Here is a 27,703-nt window from a genome sequence, read left to right as displayed (position 1 = left end):
TGCTAGCAACGCTCAGAAGGTGCTGTCCATCCACAAAACTCATTCGCCAACTCAGACAAGTGCTGTCAGTCAATCATTATGTGGTAACCAACAGCATGCCAGTGCATGGATAGGATGGAAAAGACACCGTCAATGTACTGTAATAATAAGCATCACAGTTGATAGCGCAAACAATTGTAGCAATTTTACATTAACTTCAACACTGGCCAATGATGTGACGGTATGTTTCCCCAAGTGATTAGATTGCTGAGCATCAAGTGATTAGAGAAAATAAGTTAGTTAAAGGTAGGAGTTTTAAAGTATGAAGTTAGTTAAAATGTGAAGAAGTACTGGGAGCCAAAAGTCGTATGTGTGTTACATTCTGTTGCACAGCTCAGTGGTATAGTACGGAGACACAAGTGGGTTGGTGGAGTGCCTAGTTATGCGACAGAAAGGAGAATGCTGTGTCACTGGCCAGGGGAGGACATGACAAGTAGCAGCTTGGAGCATGTCTGGGCATCAACATCGAGGTTGGTAATCGGGTCAGTTATGCAAGCTGAGCTACTGTCGCAGCAGGACCACATATGAGCATCCGCTGGCCACCTCCATCACCACTGAAAATATTACAAGCGGAAGTGAACCTCTCCCAGAGGGCCAACAACCAATACACTGCAGTTGATCAGTTAATGTTATTCTGTCACCTGGAGCCATCCATGGACACACCCCCACCTTCCTCTTCCTCACACCCAGCAGAGAACCCATGTTTGAATCCAGCAATGGACAGTGGAATCCTGTGCCTGCTTATATACTTGTGTCAGAAAGACTGCTCAGGCATTGTGGAGGACAGACCTCATGGAGTTAGGAGTCAGAAGTATTAGCACCTACTGCAATGGTGTGCCATGCAGCAAAGGAAGTAAGTGCCGATTTCAGTTATTTTAGTTTTGAGCCTGTTGGATTGTCCCTTTTCCTGTCTTTTGCCTGGGATCATTTTTGTATTCTTTGGGTATACTTTTCTCTTGATTAAATTGTCATCATGGCAAAGGAACTTTCAGCCACTGAGGTTAGGGATCAGGTAAGTAAATTACAGATAGATGCAAATGAGCTCAGAGCAGTGGAGAGGGAACAGTCACATACCTACCCATGCACCATGGATGGCACTGCTGTGGGACTAGTTACCCTGTTTTCAGGGAAACAGGTGGAAGATGTTCTTATCTTTTTTGAGAATTTGGTTACAGCTGGGATTGGGGGGATGGAGTAAGGAGCATTTATTATATGTTGCTAGATTGATGTTAATGGGAGATGCTAGACCACATTTTATGTGTAATGAGAATCTGAGGGGGACACAACATTTGAGGGTTTTCAAGAAAGGTTAATGGAGAGACACTGGAAGAAGAACACACAAAGATATTGTCAGGAACAACTCAATAGGTTTTTTCACAAAAGGATAAATCAACTGAAAGTTTCACCAACTGTATTCGCAAAATCAATGTAAGTGTCTATGTGCTTAGGGATGATGCCAGGGTTAACTCCGTAGTTTTGCAGGAAGCAGAGCAGAGTGCTCTTGATGCATTTTTGAGGAGGTTACAACCGGAAATGTCAAGAACAGTTTGTTTGGTATTTCCTAAGTATTTGAGTGGAGCAATGGATATTGCATTATCATTAGAGGAAATTGAACCATTGACTAGGTCACATGAATGCTGGACAGTATTTAGTATGGACATTAATTGTTTTCAGTTTGGACGAAAGGGTCATGTACAAAGAGGCTGCAGACAGCAATGTTGCAGGTATTATAAGAAATCTGGTCACACAGATCAGCAATGCCATAATAGAAATGAACAACAACAGAAGTTTCAATCACAGGTTAGATCTTACATGCAGCTGTTAAACGGCACAGGGGGGGGACAGGGTTTCCACTGTGTCATGTTCCCAGTAAGAGACAGCACACGTAAAAAAGCAGTGGCAGACTTTTTTCAGATCGGCTCTGTCTGGTTCTCAGGTATCAGTTTATAACAGTAACCTGCTGTGATACAAGCTACTGTTACCCTCTGAAAGGATTTTGGAAATTCTGACTGCATGTATGACTAATGGATAATGGTATCGGACTGTAATTTTGAATATATTGTAATTAATAGCAATTTTAAAATGAGCTTAACTTGTTTGCCTTTTATATCACCTGTGTAGCAGGTATTTTAGACTGTAAGTTTCACACAATCTGGCACTGTATTTCTGCAAAACGATACTTTGCAATAAACTGAGAGTACTGTAGCAAATTTCTAACTAACTTCACTTTTGCTAAACTTTGCACATTTGACCAATGTAAATAAATCACTCGTTCATTTGAAACAGGATACTCGGTTTTATAAACACTTAGGAGAGGACCCTGCATAGGTTCATGATCAGGATATAAGTTTTGGTTCCAAACCCAGATTTATAGCATTTGGAATGTTATTAAAATTCACTCACACATATTAACTGGTCCATGCTGTGATACATATCTATATACATGAAGTTGATGGAGCAGTGGCACAGTTGTGGTGGCAAGCGACGTGGCGGCTAAACTGTACTCACAGCTCTTGATGTTTGAATGCTCTATAAAATTTCTTCTTGGTGACAGTTTTTTACTGTGTTACAGCCATTCCTTATTGCCGAGAGTACCAAGCAACAGCCAAATCCACATCCGAGGCAAACTTCCTTGCAAAATGGCTTCCAACTGCCTCCCTTGGCACCACTGATGTGTACTGTGCAACGGCTAGCCACTGACTGCGTGCCATTCCCACCAAGGAGCCGTCCACTTCAACCACCAAAACCACCTTTTACATCACGCCATGCCACTTCCGTTGAAGAAGGACTTCCCTATGTCTTTTACATTTTACAATACAAGTGCCCCAAGCAAGAACCAGCTTCCAATACACGTTGTTTATCTTATAAACTAACACATATTATAAAACTTTATTATTTTAAACAATTTTATTTTAAACAATCATTTAAATTTCCTGTCACAAATCAAGGACCAGATACACGGTTACAGATACATAATATAAACCTACTTTTAATCAATATAAGTGTTACGAGTTGAAAGTAAGCAAGTATTAGGGACAAATAGGTTAAGTGCACCAAGATGTTAAGTGGCGTATGTGCAGTGCATGTAAATTCGCTCAGTGCTGGAGTGTCGAAGTTCTGAGTACAGGAGGTTAACTTCCAAGTGGATGCAGAAGTTTTTCCCATGGTTCGCGGGAGGTTATTCTTGGGCAGGAGGTTATTCTTGGGCTTAATTTCCTGGTTGCACATCGTACCGTAATTGACCTGGAATGGCATACTGTGGAAGTGGATGGAACTTTATTTCAGCTAGGTTCTGCAGTCAGAATACCTTCACTGTTGCAAGGTCCACCCCATGGCCAGGGAAAACCAGTTAAACTGTGTACAAGGTCTTTTAAGGTCAATTCTTAGAATCAGTTACTGAAAGGTACAGGGAAGGTAGTCTGGGCTGATGTTGGTACCGACCTGCCAGTGAACTTGTGTATCGTTGAATCTTTGGCAGATAATGAAGTACTAGATGCAATTAGTTGTTTTATATGACACACCATGTCCTATATACAGGAGGTAGGTGGCACAAGTGTAGTGCCTATCAGTCATGATAATTTTGGCCCCAAGGAAGTAAAGTTGTCACAGGGTCACTGGCTGTGAATGTAGTAGTGTTACATGAGGATGAACTAGACTGATTTTACAGCAAATTACACAATACTGGGAGGGTCTGTGCTAAGGAGAGAGGTAGCCCATCTTGAAGTGCACGATACAGCTTAGTGGGAAAAACTCTTGAGTGAGTATGTGGAACTATTTAATCCATCGGGTCAATTACCCACAACACTGCTTATTCAGCACCAAATTCCTATGGAAGTGAATCGCCCATCTAAAAGCAACTTTGTCGATTTCCAAGTCATTTACAGCCAACTATGGAAGATTTTACTGTGGATATGTTCCAAAATTTTCAAAAACTGCAAGACCTCTCATGCAGTTTCTATGCAAAGAACTGTAGTTTCATTGGACAGTTGAGTGTGAGGTGGCATTCCTGATGTTAAAAGATCTGTTAACACCTAGTCCCATTTTGGTCTATCTGGATTTTGAAAAGCCATTTATTCTTCCTTCTGATTTGAGCAATTTTGCACTAGGAGCTATTATAAGTTGGGAAGTAAATGGACAAGAGCACCCTACTGTGTATGCTTCAAGGCAGATCAACAATTCTGAACTAAATTATTCCACTATGGATAAGGAAATGCTCACAGTGATTTTTGGAATTGGGACTTTCGTTGTTACCTATTTAGTACACAATTTGAAGTGGTGACTGATCACACAGTGGCTTTTAGGACTTAAAGATACAATGAGCAGGTTGTCAAGATGGGCCGTGCAGTTAAGTGAGTTCAAGGTCGCATGCTAATGCGACTTGAAATGCACTTTGAAATGCACAGGCACTGATATAAGTGAATGGAGGGCAGCACAAAGTGCTGATCTGAACTGTCAGTGGTTTGGTAAACAACAACAGTTCTGTATGGAGAATGGAGTATTGTATTGAATAACGTGAAATGGGCTCCGGTTACTAGTACCACAGAGCTTGCGTGACTGTTGAGGCAAGCATATGATTTAATTTTAGAAGGACATTCGGGTTGAAAAGCAATGTGGAGAAGGGTAGTGCAGAATTATTGGTGCATGACGCATAGGCAGGATGTGGACTGTTATGTGAAAAATTGTGTTCTGTATGCTCAAAGAGCAGAACTTATCCACCAGAAAATTAAACTACAGAGGTTACCAGAAACTGATTAACCCTTCCAACTGGTAGGATTGGACATCCTAGGATCCCCAGGACAAACAACAGCAGGGAATCGTTACAGATTAACCATTAGTGACTGTTTTTCTCGTCATGTTTGTGTGATAGCTTGACTGGACCAGCAAGCCACAACAGTGGCTCAGGCACTAGTCTGCCAGTGGATGCTTAAATCTGGGATACCTGAAACCATAATCATGGATTAGGACATAAATGTTGTGTTCAGATTAATGCAGCAGCTATACAAGCTGTTGCTCATTAAGAAATTATGGACAAGCAGTCTGTATCCTCAAGCTAACAGTCGCATGGAATGAGTCCACAGAACAATTGCAAAAATGTTGAGTTTTTACATAAATTCCCAGCACAACCATTGGGACATCCTATGGGCATAGTTCACTGCTTCATACAACTCAAAAATTCATTGGAGCACAGGTTAATCCCATATGAAGTAACTTCTGGGCACAATATGCTGTCACCCTTTGAGTTTTGCAAAGCACCACTGCAAGGAGACATCTCATCAGTGAAGGATTTTGCTAGGAGAGTGAAACTTATTTGGAGGTAAGTGCAAAAAATGAATACTAAGGCTTTAGAGAAATACGAATGGGTGACTAATGTGAACACAGTGTTACCTATGTACCATGTTTGTCAATGGGTTTGGTTAGTGAATCCCTGTGTGCCCAATGGGAAAACTAAGAAGATTGTGTCATGATATACTGGCCCTTACCAGGTAATAGAGATGACGAGCTGGCTACCGGTACTTAAATATGGCTTTCTGCCACTGATGTCTGCGATTTTTCTTCCCCATTAGGTCTGCCACTGATGTCTGCGATTTTTCTTCCCCATTAGGTCTGTGGAATATTCTGGTGTTGCTCGGCTGGTGTAACTAACCTGATTATCCCCCTCAATGTTGACATCCTGGCATGCGGTGAGCTGCTTCTTGTCATGTCCTCCACTGGCCATTGAGACAGTATTCTCCTTTGTGTTGTTTAACTCAGTGCCCCATAAACCTATTTGTGTCATGGCACCATACCACCGAGCTGTGCAACAGGCTATAACACACATACGACTTCTGGCTCCCAATAAAACTTCACATTTTAACTAAATTAATTACTGTAAAACTCCTACCTGTAACTAACTAACTTGTTCTAATCATTTTGATGAAGATTAAGATTGAAACAAAAATATATCTTATTGTGAAGATAATGATATGTTTCACATCAGTCATGGGAAATTGTCAGGAATATGATCAACAGAACGGGCAAAAACAAAACAAATAAATAAATAAATAATCCAAACCACACTGTCACCTTACAATAAACATTAATTTCTACTTGGTTTATTTGCTTCATATTACCTGTAACTGCTGACTTTTTTTGATAATATGTTTTATTTAGAAATATGACAACCTGCTATAGATGGTATATCTGTGTGAAGTGCATTACATCATTCTAATAGGCATGGCTCCAAAGGATGGCAGTGAGTGAAGGTCACAAATATCCCCCCCCCCTCCACACACACACACACACACACACACACACACACACAAGGAAAAAAAAAAACATAAAATCATTTTTATTTTTCCATGTATCGATTTACAAATTACTCTGCAAACTTTCAGAGAATAAAATGACATGAAAACTACAAGTCTCAAAAATGGTGTGGAATTCTAGAATTAAGAAATGTGTTTTATAAGGGGATACTTTTCAGTTGCTTGTGCATGGACCAATCCATTACGGACGGGCTCCAGCCTGAACGCCTGTAGAGAACACTACTGCCAGGAAAAGGTGCACATTCACAGTCCTGACTGTACATACTGTCATCAACAATTCAGGCACATAGAAACAGCTGAAAGGAACCACACACTCCTTATTTATGAGCCTGTAAAACAACTTCACAATCACAGGACAGTGAAATATTGATAATGGTGAGAATCATCTTCAATTTTATTTTGAGGAAATTATGACGTTGACAAAGTTGTATGAGTCTGTGACTATTATAGTTCTCAGGTCATTTGCATTACACGTGTATTTCTCAGATTTTCAGATAAATGCTTTTCAAATGCTATAGTATTGAAATTTCCTCGAAATTATGCCAAACTTATGTACTATGTACTAATTCTTCTGTCCCTGAATTTAATCCCATCTACTGTACTCATCATTTGGCAAATTTATTTTATTGATCTTGGCAGTTGGATGCTCTGGCTGTCACCTCAGCCGTCGGTTCACTACAAGAGGGAAGTTGTCTGCATCTGCGAATTATGTTAACATTGTTCTGTGTGTGATTGTATTTTAACTGTTTGTGCATCACATTTTCTGAGGTGGAAAATGTGGACCACCCCAGCATTTGCCTAAACAAACATGGGGAAGTACCTAAACAGCACACTCAGGATGGCCAATGCACCAGACACCACAGTCCTTAATCTGTAGCATGAATACAATCCTGTTCCGAATCACCTTCTTGTCTCATATGCTAGCAGATCGTGCATTGCACTACAAGAACATGTCAGTGTACTCAGCATTGATGTAAGCAAATTATTATTATTTTGTTAAAACAATTTTTCACACAAACTATAGATCTTGCCTCAGTGGAGTGGCTTATGTGCCTTTGTCTTACCGTGGGGCTCATCCACCTCAGAGGGATATCTTTGGAGAGGCCAGACAAACATATGGTTCCTGGTTATGGGGAAGCCTTTCCAGCAGTCGCAGGAGCACCAGTCTGGATGACTGACTGATCTGGCCTTGTAACATTAGTGAGCAGGGCCTTGTTGGACAGCAAACAACTGAAAGGTGAGAGGGAAATAAAGCAGTTATATTTCCCAAGGATATGCAGCTCGGCTGTATGGCTTAATGATGATGGCATTATACTGAGTAAAATATTGCGGAGGTAAAATAGCCCCACATTTGAATCTCCAGGCAGGGATTACTCTAGAGGGTGTTGCCATCTGGAGTAACAATATGTGTTCTTCGGGTTGGAGCCCTTAACTGGGCATGTAGGTTACAAAATTTAAAAAGTGAAATGGATAGGTTAAAGTTAGATAGTAGTGGGAATCAGTGAAGTTAAGTGGCAGGAGGAATAGTACTTCATGTCAAGTGAGTACAGAGTTATAAATACAAAATAAAATAGGTATAATGTAGGAGTAGGTCTAGTAATGAATAATAAAATAGGAAGGTTTATAAGTTACTATGAGCAACATGCAGAGCAGAAAGAAAATTGGTGTGTTATGGGTTGTAGCACAGAATGTTACATCCTTACAGGACCAGTTTAAGACAACACAGGTGACTGCTTGAAGTGCCAAGCTGGATGTAAAATTTTGCAACATCTTACGAGAGCCCGATGAAAAGCAATCAACACATGGAACATATTACCAATGAAAATTTGTGCTTGACCTGGACTCAAACTCGGATTTCTCACTTATCGCCAGTGGTCGCCTTACCATTACGCTCTCTGAGCACATCTCACAGTCAGACCCAAGCTTCCATATGTCATCAATGATGTGTCTACAGTCTGCCCTCATACATTCATTGTGTAGATTCCCTTACAGGGGAAACATTTTAGTTGAAAGTCACTGCCCGATGTCAGTGGATAAATATGATATTGCACTGCCTATGTTGTTCAGAAGTATGATGCATTGTTCCTTTGGACACGCATGCATAGGGGAATGAAGGAGTAGGCCTGCTAATAAATAAGAAAATAGGAAAGCAGCTAAGCTACTATGAATAGCATAATGCACACGTCATTGTAGCCACAACAGAAACCGAGCCAGCACCCTTCACAAACTTAACAGGTTTACATGCCTGCTACATACGCAGGTGATGATGAGATGGACAGAATGTGTAATGAGATGAAATAAATTATTCAGATAGTTAAAGGGGATGAAAATTTGTGATGGGGGACTGGAAGCCAATATTAGGAAATGGATCAGAAGGAAAAATAGTAGGAGATCATGGCCTGACAGAGAGGAAAGAAAGGGAAGTAGCCTATCTGTATTTTGCACCGAGCACAAGTTAATCATGGATAATACTTTGTTTTAAAATCATGAAAGAAGGTTGTGTACATGGAAGAACCTGGCAACACAAAAAGATTTTAAATAGATTACATAATGATAAGGCAGATATTTTGAAACCAAATTTAACAAGCGTCAATCATTTCTAGAGACAGATATGGACTCTGACCGAAATTTATTGGTTATGAACTGTAGATGAAAACTGAAAAACTTGAAGAAAGAAAGAAAATTAAGGAGATGTGACCAGGATAAGTTGAAAGAACCAGAGGTTGTTGGGAGTTTCAAAGTGAGCATTAGACAATGACTGACTGAAACAAGGACAAGACCAAAATAGAACATGTAACTTTCAAACAACCACAGCCAAAATACTGCATTCTGAATTAAAAGTCTTCCACTCCGGCTGTTAAAAGTCCTTTACTGAAAAGTCATGGCTGGTTTTGCATTCTTCAAATACGTTATCAGGTGATATTACCTTTTAAATCATTGTAGTACACAGGAAAAACAATTAAACCATGTTCCATCAATCATTGTCAAAGCAATAAAAATAGTAACTTACTATAAAACAATGGTCCAAGTTAAAATGATTGGGTCCGAAAACAATCTCATGCATAGACTGCTCTGGGCGGTAACATGGCATTAAAGTCTTTTCATTCCAATAGCACTTACAGGAAGCATGATCAACAACAATCTGAACTGTTTGTCTGGATAAATTACAGTGAAAGTACATAATACCATGAATAACAGCTAGCATTTCTTTTCCTGTTGTTGAATAGTTGTGTTCAACCTCGTTAAATTGTCTCAAAGCAGAAACGGCTGGAAGTACCCTGTTATCCACAATTTGGCTCAAAATACAACCAAAAGCCACATTTCTCACATCACAGGACAGGGTGACCTCTTTGCCAAAGTTAGGAAATACCAACACAGGATTAGATACAAAAGCATGTTTTAATTTCTCAAACATGGCTCGACTTTCTGCTGATGACTCGAATTTCACACTTTTCTTAACAGATGATTCAAGGGCTTGGTAATTTCACAAAATCCCTCATACACTTTATAATAGAAGCCAAAAAATGAGCGCAGCTGCTTTGTAGTCTCTGGCAGTACAAATTTACAAACTACCGATGGGTCTTTACTCCTTTCTAGTGGATTGCATGCCCCAGCCAGTTTGGTTTTGTTAGAGTGAAATGGCAGTTATCACCACTGAGTGTTAGGTGTGCTGCCTTTAGTAGTTTAAAAATTTCTTCCAATCATTTCATGTGTTGTTTTATACACTTTGCAAATACAGTTACATCATGAAGATAAGCTGAGCATTTTTTGTTTCAGTCTTCTCAAAAATAATAGAAAGGATAATGTATCATAGACTATAAAAATTTCTTATTATGAATAGAATACTGGTTAATGCGCAAAATGGTTTCCATAAAAATAAATCAACTGAAACAGTTATCTTCAACTTCTTACAACTTGTTCTAAATTCCACAAATAGAAAGTAAATTAAATTGTGGATTGTTTTTAGACTTATCAAAGGCCTTTGATGTCATTGACCATAAGTTACTGCTTAGAAAGTTATATGCCTATGGGATACATGGAGTTACCCACAAATGGTTTGAATCATATCTGTCAGACAGGTATCAGAAGGTGGAGATAAGCCATGCAGATAGGACATATTCATCAAGATTCGAGAGAGTTTTTTACGGAATACCCAAGGGATCTGTATTAGGGCCATTATTGTTTTTAATATTTATCAATGACGTACCAAGTCAACTATCTGAAGCAGAGGCAGTACTGTTTGCTGAAGATACAAGTTTGTTTGTTAAAGCAAATAGTGAAGCTGACTTACAGGAAAAAGTCACATTAGCAACATACGAAGCAGACAGATAGTTAAGTGCTTTGGAATGGCTGTATAGTGTGTACTGATAAATGTGTGAACAAAATAAGTTACTTTGATCGTTTAACGAGCTTAAGTTAAACATATTATGGTGTGTATATGTGGATTAGTAATTGTTCTCGGTGAGTAACAAAAATACGGCGATCTGTTGAAAGAATAGGGACATATTGTGCTTTGAAACTAACTAGTGCACAATGGCCCCAACCAGTTCGGAAAATTTGAATTCTATTTACGAAATAAGTGAGGAAGCGTGGAATAAACCATGTTCCTGTAACAAAACAGCAAGAAAAGGCGTGTGTTGTGTAAAGTGTAACAGGAAATTCCATTACTCGTGTGTAAATTCAACGAATAGAGTGAAAAGCTGGAAATGCAGTGATTGTTTTCGTACTGACGGTGACGATATGGACGAAATCAAAACAGACCCGTTAAAAACGTGTGTGTGCGAAAAGTTACAGAATGAACTCAGAATAGTAAGAAAGGAACTTAAGTATTCGAAAACAATTATATGTTTGCTAACAAACGAAGTACAGAAGCGAGAATCAGGCAAGATAGAAATGTGCAAAAACTACAGATTTGATGCACCCAACATAAATCATGATTCACAACACAGTGTGCATACCACAACACAGAACGCAGTTCAAAAAGGAAATCAATCTATGGGTGCAGCAATGAAAATGCAAACCTTTGCTCCTGAGAGTCAGTCAGTGAATAGGAGACCCAAAACATTCGTTGCCTCAGATAGCCATGGCAGAGACTGTGCAGGAAACATCTTAAACTTAGCTTCAAATAAATATGATGTTGAAGGGAAGGTGATACCAGGTGCCCCCACTAGTGTAATACTAAAAAAATTCAATGACCTCCATAAGTTGACAAGTGAAGATTTTGCAGTTATCTGGGCAGGGGCTAACGATGTAGCAAAGAATGAAACCAAGTTGGCAATTCGTTCACTACATAAAGCCTTGTCAGCATTACAAAATACAAATACAAAAGTGATTGTAGTTGGTGTACCACATAGACATGACCTGCCTGAATGGTCTTGTGTAAACCAAGAAATTCAATTTGCAACAGAAAACTAAAAAAAAAAAATAGTGAAAGGCTTCCATAACACTTGTTTTATTGATACTCCTAGTAACAAGGAGCTTTATACAGCACATGGACAACACCTTAATGCAACTGGTAAAGAACTAATTGCCACAAGGATTTATGAATCAGTGGAAACAAACAGGAAAGTGTACAAAACAGCAATAGAACTTAAATGGAAGGATACTGTAGTCTCAGATAAAGGATCAGTGAGAATTGTTAATGACACAACTCCAGCACAAATAACAACAGAATTCTTAAAAGTGAACTCTGTTTGTGGGGAGAGGACAATTACTCAAGCAATAAACTTACTCAAGAGGACAGTGCAAAAGTTTCAAGAAGCAGCAAATGAGGTGGCATGAAAGAAGGCACCATATAAGAAGAGAGACCTACTTGCAAAAAGAAGAACAGCAAATCAAGCTCAAGGGATGAGAATACCAACACATGGAGTACGGCAGTCAACCTGAAAAAAGAAACCACAACCGAGGGACCAGGATTTTTGGTGGAATCAGCAGTGGTTTCACAGACGAAAGCAGTTAACAAAGTAAGTCATCAAGTGGATGAACAGGTATGTGACTATCATAACACACATGATCACAGTGCATCAAGATTAAAGACATTAACGGAACCTACAACTTCAAATATAAAGTCAAATTGCTCTCAGAGGAATACAGACAGAGACAAACTACTTACTTTTCTACAAGTTAACATATGTTGTATTAGAAATAAAATTTTAGAATTAGAACATTTATGTAACACTGGGCATGAGCATGTAGATGTTATATGTGTATCTGAGAACTGGTTAACACAAGAACAAGTAAATATGTTCATTCCCCATGGGTATGTTGTGGGAGACATGATATGTAGAAAACAGAGAAAGAATGGTGGGGCGGGAATTTTTGTCAAAGAAGGAATAATGTTTTGCAGAATTGATGTATCTACATACTCCTCAGAGCTAGATGGGGAGTTTAGTTGTGTAAAACTAATGAATGAAAATATAGTGGTAGTTAGTCTATATAGGTCGCCAGATGGTGATGTAAATTTGTTTATTGAAAAATGTGAATTAATAATCAAAAAAATATTGAAGAGTAAAACGAGAATTGCTATATGTGGTGATTTCAACATAGAAATGGTAAACACACAGAGACCAGTTGCTAGGACATTTTTGAATATGCTAAGATCATTAGACCTCTATTGTACAAATAACTGTGCCACACGTAAGAATGCCTGTATAGACAATATTATTGTGAATTTCCATAGGGAGGATTTTACAGTTAGACTTGCAGGAAGTGGACTTGCAGATCATGAGCCACTACTCCTTACCCTCTGCAAGAGGCAGCCAGTTAAAACTGAAGAATCTAAAGTAGTAGTGGTACGAAGACAGAAGGAAGAGTACATAAATATGTTTGTTGATAGATTAGGAAGTGCAGATTGGGACTTTATATATAATTGTCAATCTGGAAAAAGGGAAGCTGAAATTAGCTTTGATAACTTCTTTAAAAAGTACACAGATTTATGGTATTCTTGCTCACCAGTAAAAAAAATTAGATATCCAAATGAAATGAAAAAGAAAAGTCTGAACTGGTTCACACAAGAGCTAGTAGAAATTAGAGGAAACTTGCATATGCTGTACCAGATGCATAAACAAGCCTCTGACCAAGGGGCAGAACAGAGTGTGAACATTCATAGGTCATATCTGAAATGCAAAAAATACTATAAAGCTAAACTTCTTCTGGCAAAAAAGCAAGCAGTGGAGAACTATATAGAAAGAGCTCCCAATAAACACAAGGCAGCCTGGCAAATAATAAAACAAGAGAATACACCGAAAGGCACAGGAACAGCTCTGCTTGATCCTGAAGAATTAAACGAGTACTTTTTAAACTCAGTTAAAGAAATAAGTAACAGTATCAAAGCAACAAATTCATCTGCACTGAACCTTGTTGGAACACCACTGCCTGTTAACCTGGCATTTCAATGGAGGGCTGTCACACCTGCTGATGTTATAAAAGCTGTATCCAAATTTTCAGGTTCTAAAAGTATGGACTGTTATTGGTTATCAAATAACATAATTAAAAAGACAATACACTCAATCGCCAAACCATTAGCTTATATTTTTAATAAATGTGTAGAATTTGGAGTTTTTCCGGATGCATTCAAGGTATCAAAAGTTGTCCCAATTTTTAAAAAAGGAGACAAACATCTCCCCCAAAGCTACAGACCAGTCTCCATTGTTCCAATATTCTCAAAGGTATTTGAGGCGCTGATACACACACAAATAAGCAACTTCTTTGAAAAACACAATATCCTATGTAACAATCAGTTTGGCTTTCGAAAGGGGAAGAACACAACAGGGGCCATCTTGGAAATCATTGACCAAACCTTAACAGCTTTTGAAAATAATAACATGGTATCACTGGTATTATGTGACCTAAGCAAAGCTTTTGATTGCATTCCTGTTGACGTACTACTGGGGAAACTAGAGTTTTATGGGGTGAGAGGGAGCACTTTATCTGTGATAAATTCTTATTTAAGTAACCAAAAACAATTCGTTTCAGTCAGAAATTTAAATTCTTCCATCATGGAAATCAGCACAGGTGTACCACAAGGGTCTATCCTTGGACCCTTCTTCTTCATTGTCGCTATTAATGATTTACCTAAAAATATAGCTCACCCTGTTGTGTGTTATGCTGACGATACAACACTACTTACCACACATCAGAACATTTCAGATCTGAATAACCTAACGAAAGAAACACTAGATAAGGCCCTGGACTGGTTTGCAGCCAATAAGCTTCTATGCAACCCTGACAAAACACAACAATTTTTAATGGTAACATCAAATGAAGTAGGCAATAAGTCAGTAAAACTCTTAGGTATTCACATTGACTCAAAACTATATTGGGAGGAACATGTCAATCATGTATGTGAAAAAATATCTCGGGTGACATACCTTCTCTTGAAACTAAGGGAGGTAGTGAGCTTGGAGTACCTCAGGGTGACATACTTTGGGCTATTCCAGTCACATATTTCATATGGTCATATTATATGGGCGCACTCCCCTCACATCAAAAACGTATTGAAATTACAAAAAAAAAGTCATACGTATAATGTGTAAAAGAGGTCATAGGGAGCACTGGCGTCCTCTTTTTTCCAGACTCAGAATACTTACAATCATAAATTTATACATCTGTGTGTCTGTACTCTATATTAAAAATAATATTTCAGAATTTATTGCCAGAAAGGAAATACACGAACACAAGCAAAAGAAAGTTAATGGTAAACTCAAATGGATTACAACAGGAATACAGATCTCTAGTGCCAGAAAGAGAGAGCTCCACAATGAGTTAAAATCAAACAGAAATCCAGATTTTGTTATTTATGTCAAACAGTATAAAGCTGTATTTAGGAAAGTTGTAGCGGCAGCTAAAAAAATGGCAAATAATAAATTCATACGAGAACACAGAAATAAGACAAAAGCAGTGTGGTCAGTTGTTCAGTCTGAACTAGGAGCCAAAGTAAAAATTCATGAGATTTTGAAAATTAGACATGAAAATGAAATTATAGTAAACCCTGTTCAGATGTCAAGTTGTTTCAATGAATTCTTCCTAAATGTAGTTAAGATCGGATGTGGATATGACATTCTATCAGGGCATCACAAATTTGGAAAACAGCCAGAACACATATTTTAAACAATTTGAAAAAATAATGCAAAGGGATGTGGAAAAGGAAATATTGTCTCTAAAAAACAAAACCTCACATGGGTGGGATGAAATAACAACGTCTGTAATCAAGTATGTGTACATTATTTCCCAACCACTGTCAACTATTATAAATCAATCTTATGAACAGGGATGCTTTCCAGAGGTATTGAAATATGGTGAGATCAAACCTCTATTCAAGAAAGGATCGACAGAAAATATGGGGAATTACCGCCCTATCTCTCTCTTGCCGGTCTTCTCTAAAGTGTTTGAAAAGATTGCAGCAAAACAAATTAATAACTTTCTTACTGTAAATGATATAATTTTTAAAAACCAGTTCGGATTCCAACAGGGTAAAAACACTGCGAATGCTATAAATGAGTTTATCCAAAAAATATGCTCCACATTAGATAAGGGTAGAAAGGTCACAGGTATATTCTGTGATCTGACTAAAGCTTTTGATTCAGTGAACCATGCATTACTCCTCCACAAATTACAGATGTATGGAATCAGAGACACTGCTTTAAAATGGTTTAGCTCTTACCTGTCAGGTAGGAAACAAAGAGTAATTTTAACTTCAAATGGAACCAATTATTCATCAGACTGGAAAACAGTTCCCCAAGGAGTCCCACAAGGTTCGATATTGGGTCCCTATCTGTTTCTTTTTTACGTAAATGACCTACCACTTGCTACTGATGTTCATTCAGTCTTATTTGCTGATGATACATCAGTTCTAATTGAAAATGAGGTATCTGAAAATATTCCAGAAAAAGCCAAAAATACTTTAGAAAAACTTGAATCTTGGTTCTATCAAAATGGACTGAAACTAAATGTAACTAAAACCAAAATGATGCAATTTGAAGCTAAATCAGTAGAAAGGAGTGAAATAAAGGTAACTTGCAATGATCAGGATATCACAGAAGCAAACCACGTGAAGTTCTTAGGCCTAAATCTTGACAAAAATTTAAATTGGAAGGTACACATAGATTACTTAGCAAATAAACTGAACAACTTAGCACTTGCAATGTGTATTTTGTCAGGTGCCACAAACATGGATACCAGAAAGATAGTTTATCACTGCTACTTTGAGTCAGTTATTCGTTATGGCATAATCTTCTGGGGAAATTCAGCAAATGTCACTAGGCTCCTAGTATTACAAAAGAAAGTAATTAGAAACGTGTGTTACAAAAAAACGGGAATCCTGTCGACCACTGTTAAAAAATTTAAAAGTACTATCTATCCCCTCACTTTACATATATGAGATGGTGATGTTCCTATATAGAAATCAACATACACTAGACAATTTCCGTTTTGACCACAACTACAGCACTCGCCACAGAGATAACTTCAAACTTTCAACACATCGTTTAAAACTTTATGCCCAAACGCCAGAGTATATGGGGTTAAAAATTTTCAATAAAATAAAAGGCAGTAATATATTTAAAATGGAGATTGGTTCACTGAAAAGATTGCTCTTTACTCTCCTGGTGGAAAAGTGTTATTATTCTGTCGATGAATTCATTGAGGACAGCTTCACAATCTGAACACAGGGATTGTAATACATTTATTATTTTATGTACATGTGTAGCTGTAACTTAGAAATGTAAAATATAATGTAAACTTTTGTATTTCTCTTAAAAAAGTGAAAAAAGTTTCTTTTGTAAACCTTGACATGTCTCCTGTACATCAAATCAAATGATTTGAAAATTGTATGTAATGAGATGAATAAACCACATAACACATAACATAACATAACAACACCAGGGCGAACGGTAATTTAGACATACTGCGCCACAGACTAGCGAGAACAGGAAATTCCCACAAAGTTAACCCACTCAAAATGTTCAATAAACTGCCAATTCATGTTCAGTCTATAGATACAAATTCTTTTAAAATTAAGTGGTACAGCTGGCTGTCAGATCATCCATTCTATGACATTAAAGAATTCTTTGAGATGCCTGAGGAGAATATAAGCATTTAAAAGCTGTCTGTAGTTAAACATATTATTTTGTGTGGTGGTTAATCATGTGTAATTACAAAGTTTATACTATAAACAATAAAATACCATATTATATTAGATTATAAGATAGCTTGTTGCGTTAGCTTTTAAAAGCTATCCTTTGTAATTTGGTACACTGCCATGCTTCAAATGTATTTATAATGTATTGACAGAATTTTATTTTGTTATTCTGTATGTACTAGTACATCTTGTATGACGAAGCCAATATCATTGTAAAATGATCTATGGTGAATAAAATTCTTGAAATTAATGAAAACAGACTCATTGTGAATGCCAAAAAAACAACGTGAATCAACTTCAGACATATTACAAATAAAATAAAAACTAACCTTACAGTAGAACTGGGTAAGTGTAAGATTGAACAAGCATCATACACTAAATTCTTGGGAGCATGATTTGATGAACACTTAAGATGGGAAAAGCATGTAATATCATTGAACAAAAATTAAGTCAAACATGTTATATACTTAGAATGCTTAAAAGCTCATGTAATATTAAAACAGTGTTATGTGTTTATTTCTCATCCATGCACAGTTTATTAAGATACGGTGTACAGTTTTAGGGGGACAACACTCTAACAAAACATACATTTAGACTACAAAAGAAGGCAGTCAGAATAATAAAAGGTGTAGGATATAGAGACTCTTGTAGGCATGCTTTCAAAGAATTAAAAATCATGACACTACCATCCTTATACATATATGAAAGCATACGTTTCTTAAAAGAACACGAGGAATTTTCTACATTAAACAGAGAATTTCACAACTATGAAACAAGGAATAGGAATGATTTCCACAGAGAAATTCATAAAACAGCTATGTATCACAAAAGTGTACTATACCAACCCAAAATCCTCTACAGTGCTCTCCCCAAAGAACTAAAAATAATACCAAAACTGCACATATTTAAAAGAGAATTAAAAAACATGTTATTGAGCAATAGTTTTTACAGTATTGAAGAGTTTATGGATCATTGACAATAAAAGTGCAGTTAATATTTCCCTGACATAATAAATATGTGTAATTGCTCACATTTAAATACTTGCTGTTTCTATGAAAGTGTGAAACAGTGTTAATGTAAGAATGGAAATAATCTTTGATGTGAGAATCACTAGCTTTTTGTTTTTTTTGTATGTTGTTATCCTACTTGTATATTTTTATATTAATGTTCTTATAGTTCTATTAAAATTGTAATGTCTAAGTGACAAGTAAATTCAATTGCAAATTTTCATGTACATGTATTTTAAATTGTAATGTTTATTGAGAAGTCCTATGTCATTTTGATGATGTACTACAAGGACGCTAATAAACTGAATTGAATTGAACCACATCCAAGAGTCTCTAAAATGTAGTTGGCGTATTCTTTGGTCCAAACAGCATCCTGTGGTACCGGTAATGTCCCCATGGTGTGGAAAAAGCTATTTTAAACTGGTTCTTTGGAACTACTTCAAATCCATGATCGAGAGGTATTTACATTGACCCAAACTGCATAGTGTTTCCATACGTTTTGGGATGGGATACACATTGGTGACAGTCTTTTTGGTTAGGAAGTGATAATCACAATAGAACCTTTACTTCTTGGTACCATGTGATGACTTTTTGGGTACAATGACAACACTCACACTGCAGGAACTACCATTATGTTCAGTGATTCCATCATCAACTGCTAGCCAATAAATTCCTCCATTGAAGGTTGTTAACGCTTTGGAATCCTGTATGGTTTCTTATACCCTAGTGTGTTATTTCTGTTTGTATGCTATGCCATGCTATAGGTGTCACTGGTAGTGGACCCAGGGAGTGAAGACTTCTGTGAATCTAAGCAATAAAGCTTCCATGCCTTCCCTCTCTTTTCCTTCCAAATTTTTGGCTTTATCACACAGTGCAGGATTGCTAATGGTATGGTATGCTTGTGGCTGCGATCATCTCTCGACCTATCAATATCGTCTTCTTCCAAGACACTCAAACTGCCAACCATTAGGACCTTTGGCAGACTTACCTTGTCTATGCCAAAACTGTCCAAACTCACAAGAACATAAATTCTCCATCTATGTCTGTAATGTGTACTACACTCCTGCACACCATTAAATGCAACTTATCTAATCCCTCACTGTACTCCAATTTTTCTAACATGCACAATGATTGCCTTGGAAGTCTGTACCTACATTACCCTAGTTCAATTTTTCTGTAACTGTTAGTATGTCATCCCATGAATTAGCCTTTAGTGTAAATGTATGCAGTTTAGCTGGTATCACTTCATGACAGTCACATCTTGTGACATTCTTTAACTGGTGGCTCTCTCCCCTAAAAGAAACAAAATTCCACCAATTTCAATCATATGCCACAAAATATCAGTTACAGTGCGATGTTTATCCAGAAAATCAAGTCCGAAAATTGCACAGTACCCCTCACCATCATGTGGCAACACCTCCGTATGTTCCTTAAATCTTTCAGCCCTAATGCTAAAAGTGAGGAGTGTTGTCCCTATCCGAGGTCGGCAAGTAACTTTACATGGAGTCCGGACGCTTTGGAAAATTTTTATCGAAGTCCAGAAGAGAAACATCATATTCTTTACTAATTTTTTATTCAATTTTCACTCAAAAAATAATATGAAATACAATAGACGTATCTTTGTATTCAAAAATCTGGAAAAAAAGCTCATATTCCTTACTAATTTTTAATTTGAAATTTAATTTTCACTCTCAGATTAAGTTGAAAGATGACAGACAGGCATAACTGTACTGAAAAATCCAAGAAAACTTACCTTTTTCACTATTTTTCATTTTATTTTCAATCACAAAAAAATATGAAATATGATTAATAGGCATATTGAAAAATCCAGAAAAGAAACGCATATTCAAGGTTATTTTTTATTTTCATTTTCACTCACAAAATATTAAGTACAGAAGACAGGTAGGTATATTTGTATGAAAAATCGATGGGAGAAATTACATTTTCGGTCTTGAGCCAGTTTCTTAAAGTTCTGTTCACGTGTGGAGCATGCTTATGCAAATAGTGTATTCACACTGGGCAACCATAAACCTTGAGAAATACTTTTTCTTACAAAATTTCATTTCTGAAAATGAAATTTCACAAATATATCTCAAGCCAAGCATAGTAGCCAGGTATATGGCTAATTTTTTGCCTATTTTCGTATTTTTCTGGGGTGTGTGTATTCCAAAATTCTTCAGCAGCTGCAATTTTATGTGTTTGCAAGGTGAAGCCTTCCTGCAAGTCTATTATCTCCATTTGGAGTAAAGGCTTTGAAAGGCAGAAAAACTTTGCAGCCACACCTGTTCATTCTGCCACTGGAGAAACTTCAAAAGGTGGTTTTAAGAATTGCAACAACTCCTCTACCACTGGTCATGAAATCTTGCTGCAAATTTCGTCTTAAGATCTGACACAATTCGAGAATAATGAAAACTCTATTTCAGAATTATTTTTATATTAAAATTTGTTGTAAAGTCTTGACTTGTAATGCCTTTTTCAAAGAGATCCAGCTCTCAACGGGAGGAAGACACACTTTGTATCACATTGCATATTAATTTCCGATTTCCTTGTAGCTTGGTACTAAGTGCATTTGATTGTTTCTGAATGTCTTTCAAGAAAGCCACAGCTAGCATACTGCACTTGTTTGCTAGGAACTCCAAATGGTTTCTTGCTGCTTGTGAATCCAAATTTTCTAAGAAGGATGCTACTTCTCCTTTTATTTTCCAAAAATGTTCAATCACTTGATGTTTACTTGGCCAAGAAACATTGTTGTACTGCAGTAAGTCAGAATGCACTGAATCACAGTCAGAAAGAAACTCTATGAACTGTCTGTGTTGAAGAGCAAAATGAGGCCTCACAAAATTGATCAACTTGACCAGCCCATCCATTACCTCTTTTGGAGTACCACTAAGTTTTCCACAAAGGGCTGTCTAGAGACTTATGCACTGATAAGCCCAGCATTAATATCCTTGATTCTCTTTACTATGTCCATTTTATTTGCCGATCATCACTGGGACCCCATCAGTTGAAAGAGACACCATTTTATCACAGCTAATGTTTTATTTTGTCATGAAGTATTCAAAAGTCTTGAATACATCTTCTCCATGAGTCTTGCCTTTCGATGGCAATATTGTTAGCAACTCTTCTCTAAATTCTTTACTTTCAATATCCAAAAATCTCACGAAAATGGAAATTTGTTCTTCTTCAACAATGTTGCATGATTCATCTAGTGCTATGGCGTAGCAAGGTGCCTTCTGCAGGAGTTCAAGCAAACTACTTTTATTGTCAGCAACCAAAATTTCAGTTCTTCTTGTATTACTACTTACCAACAATGGAATACCTTCAATTGCAGAAACATCTTTTTCTCCTCAAAATGTGCATGGTCATTTCCAACATATGTTTTTTGACTATCTCAGTCTGAAAATGGCTTCTGGTATTTATTAAAGGTCAAGCACAACAGATTTTTCTTCCTCACTCATAGAGCGAACTAGGAAGGTTGTGATTTTTTGTAAGAAGCTAGATATGCCTTGAGTTTTTTTTATGAACTCCACTACACAGAGAAAACTTTTTATGGAACTGCTGATGAGTTGTTTCGTAGTGTTGTTTTAAATAGGCACTTTTAACAAGAGTGACAGTTCTGTTGCATATGAGGCAAACTGGAACAGCTCCAGGCCTATCAGGCTGCGTAAAACAATACTGTTCGGTCCACTCAGTCAAAAACATCATATTTCCACCATCAGCTTTAAACTTTTTAGGATCCATATTAATCCAAAAGAAACATTATAAGCATCGATAGTAACAAAATGCTCTGTATGAGATCGCAGAAACTACTGATGAATTGGCAATAAAATTTGTGTACTTTATTTAGATTCATTCTTCATCCTGACCCACAACTTCTTCACTTTCGAAGGCCAGACATACCAGCAATTAAAGGGAACAGCCATGGGTACCAGGATGGCCCCCTCGTACGTCAACCTATTCATGGGTCGCTTAGAGGAAGCCTTCTTGGTTACCCAGGCCTGCCAACCCAAAGTTTGGTACAGATTTATTGATGACATTTTCATGATCTGGACTCACAGTGAAGAAGAACTCCAGAATTTCCTCTCCAACCTCAACTCCTTTGGTTCCATCAGATTCACCTGGTCCTACTCTAAATCCCATACCACTTTCCTTGACGTTGACCTCCACCTGTCCAATGGCCAGCTTCACACGTCCATCCACATCAAACCCACCAACAAGCAACAGTACCTCCATTATGACAGCTGCCACCCATTCCACATCAAACGGTCCCTTCCCTACAGCCTAGGTCTTCGTGGCAAACGAATCTGCTCCAGTCGGGAATCCTTGAACCATTACACTAACAACCTGAAAACAGCTTTTGCATTCCGTAACTACCCTCCCGACCTGGTACAGAAGCAAATAACCAGAGCCACTTCCTCATCTCCTCAAACCCGGAACCTCCCACAGAAGAACCCCAAAAGTGCCCCACTTGTGACAGGATACTTTCCGGGACTGGATCAGATTCTGAATGTGGCTCTCCAGCAGGGATACGACTTCCTCAAATCCTGTCCTGAAATGAGATCCATCCTTCATGAAATCCTCCCCACTCCACCTAGAGTGTCTTTCCGCCGTCCACCTAACCTTCGTAACCTCTTAGTTCATCCCTATGAAATCCCCAAACCACCTTCCCTACCCTCTGGCTCCTACCCTTGTAACCGCCTCCGGTGTAAAACCTGTCCCATGCACCCTCCCACCACCACCTACTCCAGTCCTGTAACCCGGAAGGTGTACACAATCAAAGGCAGAGCCACGTGTGAAAGCACCCACGTGATTTACCAACTGACCTGCCTACACTGTGAAGCGTTCTATGTGGGAATGACCAGCAACAAACTGTCCATTCGCATGAATGGACACAGGCAGACAGTGTTTGTTGGTAATGAGGATCACCCTGTAGCTAAACATACCTTGGTGCACGGCCAGCACATCTTGGCACAGTGTTACACCGTCCGGGTTATCTGGATACTTCCCACTAACACCAACCTGTCAGAACTCCGGAGATGGGAACTTGCCCTTCAGAATATCCTCTCTTCTCGCTATCCGCCAGGCCTCAATCTCCGCTAATTTCCAATTTCAATTTGCCGCCGCTCATACCTCACCTGTCTTTCAACATCATCTTTGCCTCTGTACTTCCGCCTCGACTGACATCTCTGCCCAAACTCTTTGCCTTTACAAATGTCTGCTTGTGTCTGTGTATATGCGGATGGATATGTGTGTGTGTGCGAGTGTATACCTGTCCTTTTTTTCCCCCTAAGGTAAGTCTTTCCGCTCCCGGGATTGGAATGACTCATTACCCTCTCCCTTAAAACCCAAATCCTTTCGTCTTTCCCTCTCCTTCCCTCTTTCCTGATGAGGCAACCGTTGGTTGCGAAAGCTTGAATTTTGTGTGTATGTTTGTGTTTGTTTGTGTGTCTATCGACCTGCCAGCGCTTTTGTTTGGTAAGTCTCATCATCTTTCTTTTTAGATATATTTTTCCCACGTGGAATGTTTCCCTCTATTATATTCATATCATTCTTTATAAAAATACCCGCACATGGGACACAGCCCATGCCGATGCAAGGCAAAGGAGCTACTTCAGTGTCAAAAGTGTATGCTGCAGCTTAGCAAACGAGGCACTTCATTTTCAAATATCGCCATCACCAAGTGAACTCGCACAAAGTTTCATACATTAGCTTTAATCTACTGTTCAAGTTATGAACACAAAAAATTGGGTTTAAATGAATTTGCCTTCTCTGATTTAATAGTGGTTTCAGAGGTTGCCAGAGTCTGAAATCGATTTATATAATTTCCTTGGTCACTAAATAAAATTCTTATGTTGCATTTGTGTTTACAGAGCTTTTATGCAGATTGACATAACGTGCTGTGCCAGCCAGCTTGCTCCCTTCCTTCCCTGCTCTTCAGCATGCTATACCACGCTGCACGGCATAGGAACTATGTATTTACTCTACCTATAACTAACCATTATGTATTTTAATTATTCAGCAGTTAATTGTATCCTACTAGAAAAGATTATAAGTGTGATGCTCAAACGGATTGTTATTGATAGAAGAATTTTTTAAAATAATTTGAGTACGTAATTTATACTTTCAAAATATTTTTGGTGGGCCAGTTTTCAATCTTCTGTGGTCTGGACCTGGACTGCGGTCTGCCAGTTGCCGACTGCTCCACTTTATTGTTTCCCACTCCATGTAACCTATACCGTGGAAACTGAAGTCTCTTCCTACGCAACAGGTCCTGACCCACAACAGAAACATGTGCATCAGTTGTCTACCAAGAATTTATGTTTCTTATTATTTACTGTGCCAAGGAAGCAACACTCCATCTCTGCACACATCCTTGCAGTGTATCATTTTATTGGGTATTACCTTTTGACTGTTAAGGCACTCCTGTTCGCATTTAACAAATCCTTTTTATTGTACTTATCTTGCTTACTGCTTTTGCAGTCATGTGCCTTATGCCCACCCTCACCACATTCGAAGCACAGTGGCTGGTGACGTTGCTTCTTCACATGCCCTCCTCCTCCACACCTGCTGCATTTTACATCAGAGGAGATGACACCATGGTCACTCTTTTTCTGAGTCACAATATCTCTCTCCTCCAGCTGTGTAGCAATCTTAATAGCTGGAGACAAATGCCTAAGATTTTCTGTCCTCGCCCTTTGTGACATATCTGCTAAAATACGCCTCACAAATATGTCTTGCTTCTTGCAAGAGGATTCTATATCCGCTTCTGCAGCGTACATCAATTTGTAAGTCTTCGAGTTTACCTAACGAATTCTATCCTAGAATGCCACTACTGACTCACTGTGCTTCTGTGTTAATACCATGAGCTTTTCCCTGAAAAGTGTGGCACTATTTTGCTTGCAATAGTGTTCGATAAGCCCTTTGGCCAGTAAGTCAAGTAAGTACTAAGAGGTTCATGGAATGTGACATAGGTTTTAGCATCACCTGTAACTTAGTTCTGGATGGACACCCATAACTTAGTCCTGGACAGATATGTTGCATCATACCAATTCCCTAACTGAGCTGTTCTCCTCACATCACCCAGAAAGGCTGATACATCTAAGGATGCTTTCCCAGAAAAAAAGCATAATGAGACAATCTGCTGTAGGATCAATGGATAGAACAGGTACATTCACTACAGTCTCTATATCACCCTCTTACGACTGTGTCAACCCAGTCAGGGCACTTAATCCTTCTAGTGCCTTTTGCATCTATTTGCTACCCTGGCATCATTCTGTTTCATCCTGTAATATCGTAGCTACCAGAAGTTTCAAATTTCAGTGGCTTCACTTCAAGTTGTTGCATGCATTTCTGCTTGTTGTGTAACCTCTATTTTGAATCAAATAGAACAACTGGAAATATAGTATATTGAGACAAAATCAATATGCAAAAACAACTGTATTAACATTTCCTACATATCATGGCCCAGCAGGACTCACTGCACTGCCATGCATCATGTCCAAACCATCTACAAGTTTCACACATTACTGGCACTGCCTTAGTACAAAGTAACTCGTGCCCTGATAAATTGCAATACTGGCACCTAACTAACTGTAAGTACTCTTCCCAACAGTTACCCTGGAAATGTGATAGGTCTGCTGGTTCTTGTGGTCTAAACAATATCACTTTCAAGTTCCTCCACAGATCCTTGCAACTCAACATGCCCCCAAACTAAAAGAAAAAGACAACAGGTGAAGAAAAATGATGACAGATGTCAATGGCTGCCGATGTGCACGTGTGGCTCCTTGACATCAGCGACAACTGATGTTAGCGCTCCTGACTCTAAATTTGAAGGGCATCACAAATCACAGCTTCTGGCAAAAACTTGTAGGAACCCACCAGATGTGGTCTCTTACATTGGTGTAGGATAGCTGAGATGTGGTCCTGTGGAGTGTCGGAGTGCTAATGAGACACCCTTTAATTAACAATCATCTATTTCTGAGGGTTTTACAATTACTCTGACTTCTTCGTAGTGTGGCCTGCGACCACTGTCCTAAGCCCATGTCACATGGAGGCATCAGGTAGTTCATCAGCACCTGATTAGAAAAATGCAGGTCCTTTTCCGGCATTGACTAAAGTCAGTGCTATGACCCTGTTGTAGGAAGGTATGGCACCCGGCATGTCACTCCAGCCTGGAATGTAACATTACAACTCACAACCAGACAGCAATACACTCCAGTCAGAGACAAAAATTCTTACAAGAACCCTATTCATGTCTCCAACAACACCTGAGCAATTATCTGTCGTTATAAAAAGGTTACCCAATAGGTATTCAGCAGGTACTGATGAAATACCAGATATTATTATCAAAGCAAGTGTAACATCTATCGTAGAGCCATTAACGGATATTTCCAATTCATCATTCGTGAGTGGTATATTCCCGAAAAATCTGAAAATGGCAAAAGTGACACCACTGTACAAGAAAGGGGACAAACATGAAGCTGCAAACTATAGACCTATATCAGTATTGTCAGGCTTTGGTAAAATTCTTGAAAAACTATTTCTTAGAAGGCAGACAGCCTTTCTAAATAAAGAAAACGTAATAAGTGATGCGCAACATGGATTCAGAACTGGCAGATCAACACAGTCAGCTATTTATACCTTCTTAAATGAAATTCTAACTACAGCAGATAATAAGCAACATGTGTCTGGCATATTTCTTGACCTTAGTAAAGCCTTCGATGTAATTGATCATAATACTCTGTTGCAGAAGCAAGGTAATTATGGAATACGAGGCCTGCCAAACAAGTGGATACAGAGGACTGCAACCAAAAAATTAAACCGCATATGTCGTCACTCAGCAAATGGTTCAACGAGAACAAACTGATTATAAACATACAGAAAACAATGTACATCAACTTCAGACACTCATCCCAAAAACAAGAAATGCCTGATGTGATTCTAAATAACCAAGAGCTTATGTGTGTGGACTCTGTCAAGTTTCTTGGCATATGGCTTGAAGAAAATCTTAAGTGGGAGATTCATTCAAACTATATCTAAAAAAAAAAACTCTCAACTGTGTGTTACATTTTAAGGATACTCAAAAAATCAGTCACAAAATCTGTTCTCATACATGTATATTGTGCTTACTTCCATTCTACATTACAGTATGGAATCATATTTTGGGGGAACTCACCTGGAGGTAGATGCATTTTCAAAATGCAAAAAAAGGCAAT

Source organism: Schistocerca cancellata, chromosome 7 (genome assembly GCF_023864275.1).
Source record: "Schistocerca cancellata isolate TAMUIC-IGC-003103 chromosome 7, iqSchCanc2.1, whole genome shotgun sequence".
Taxonomy (NCBI): Eukaryota; Metazoa; Arthropoda; class Insecta; order Orthoptera; family Acrididae; genus Schistocerca; species Schistocerca cancellata.
Note: the sequence above shows the minus strand (reverse complement) of the source record.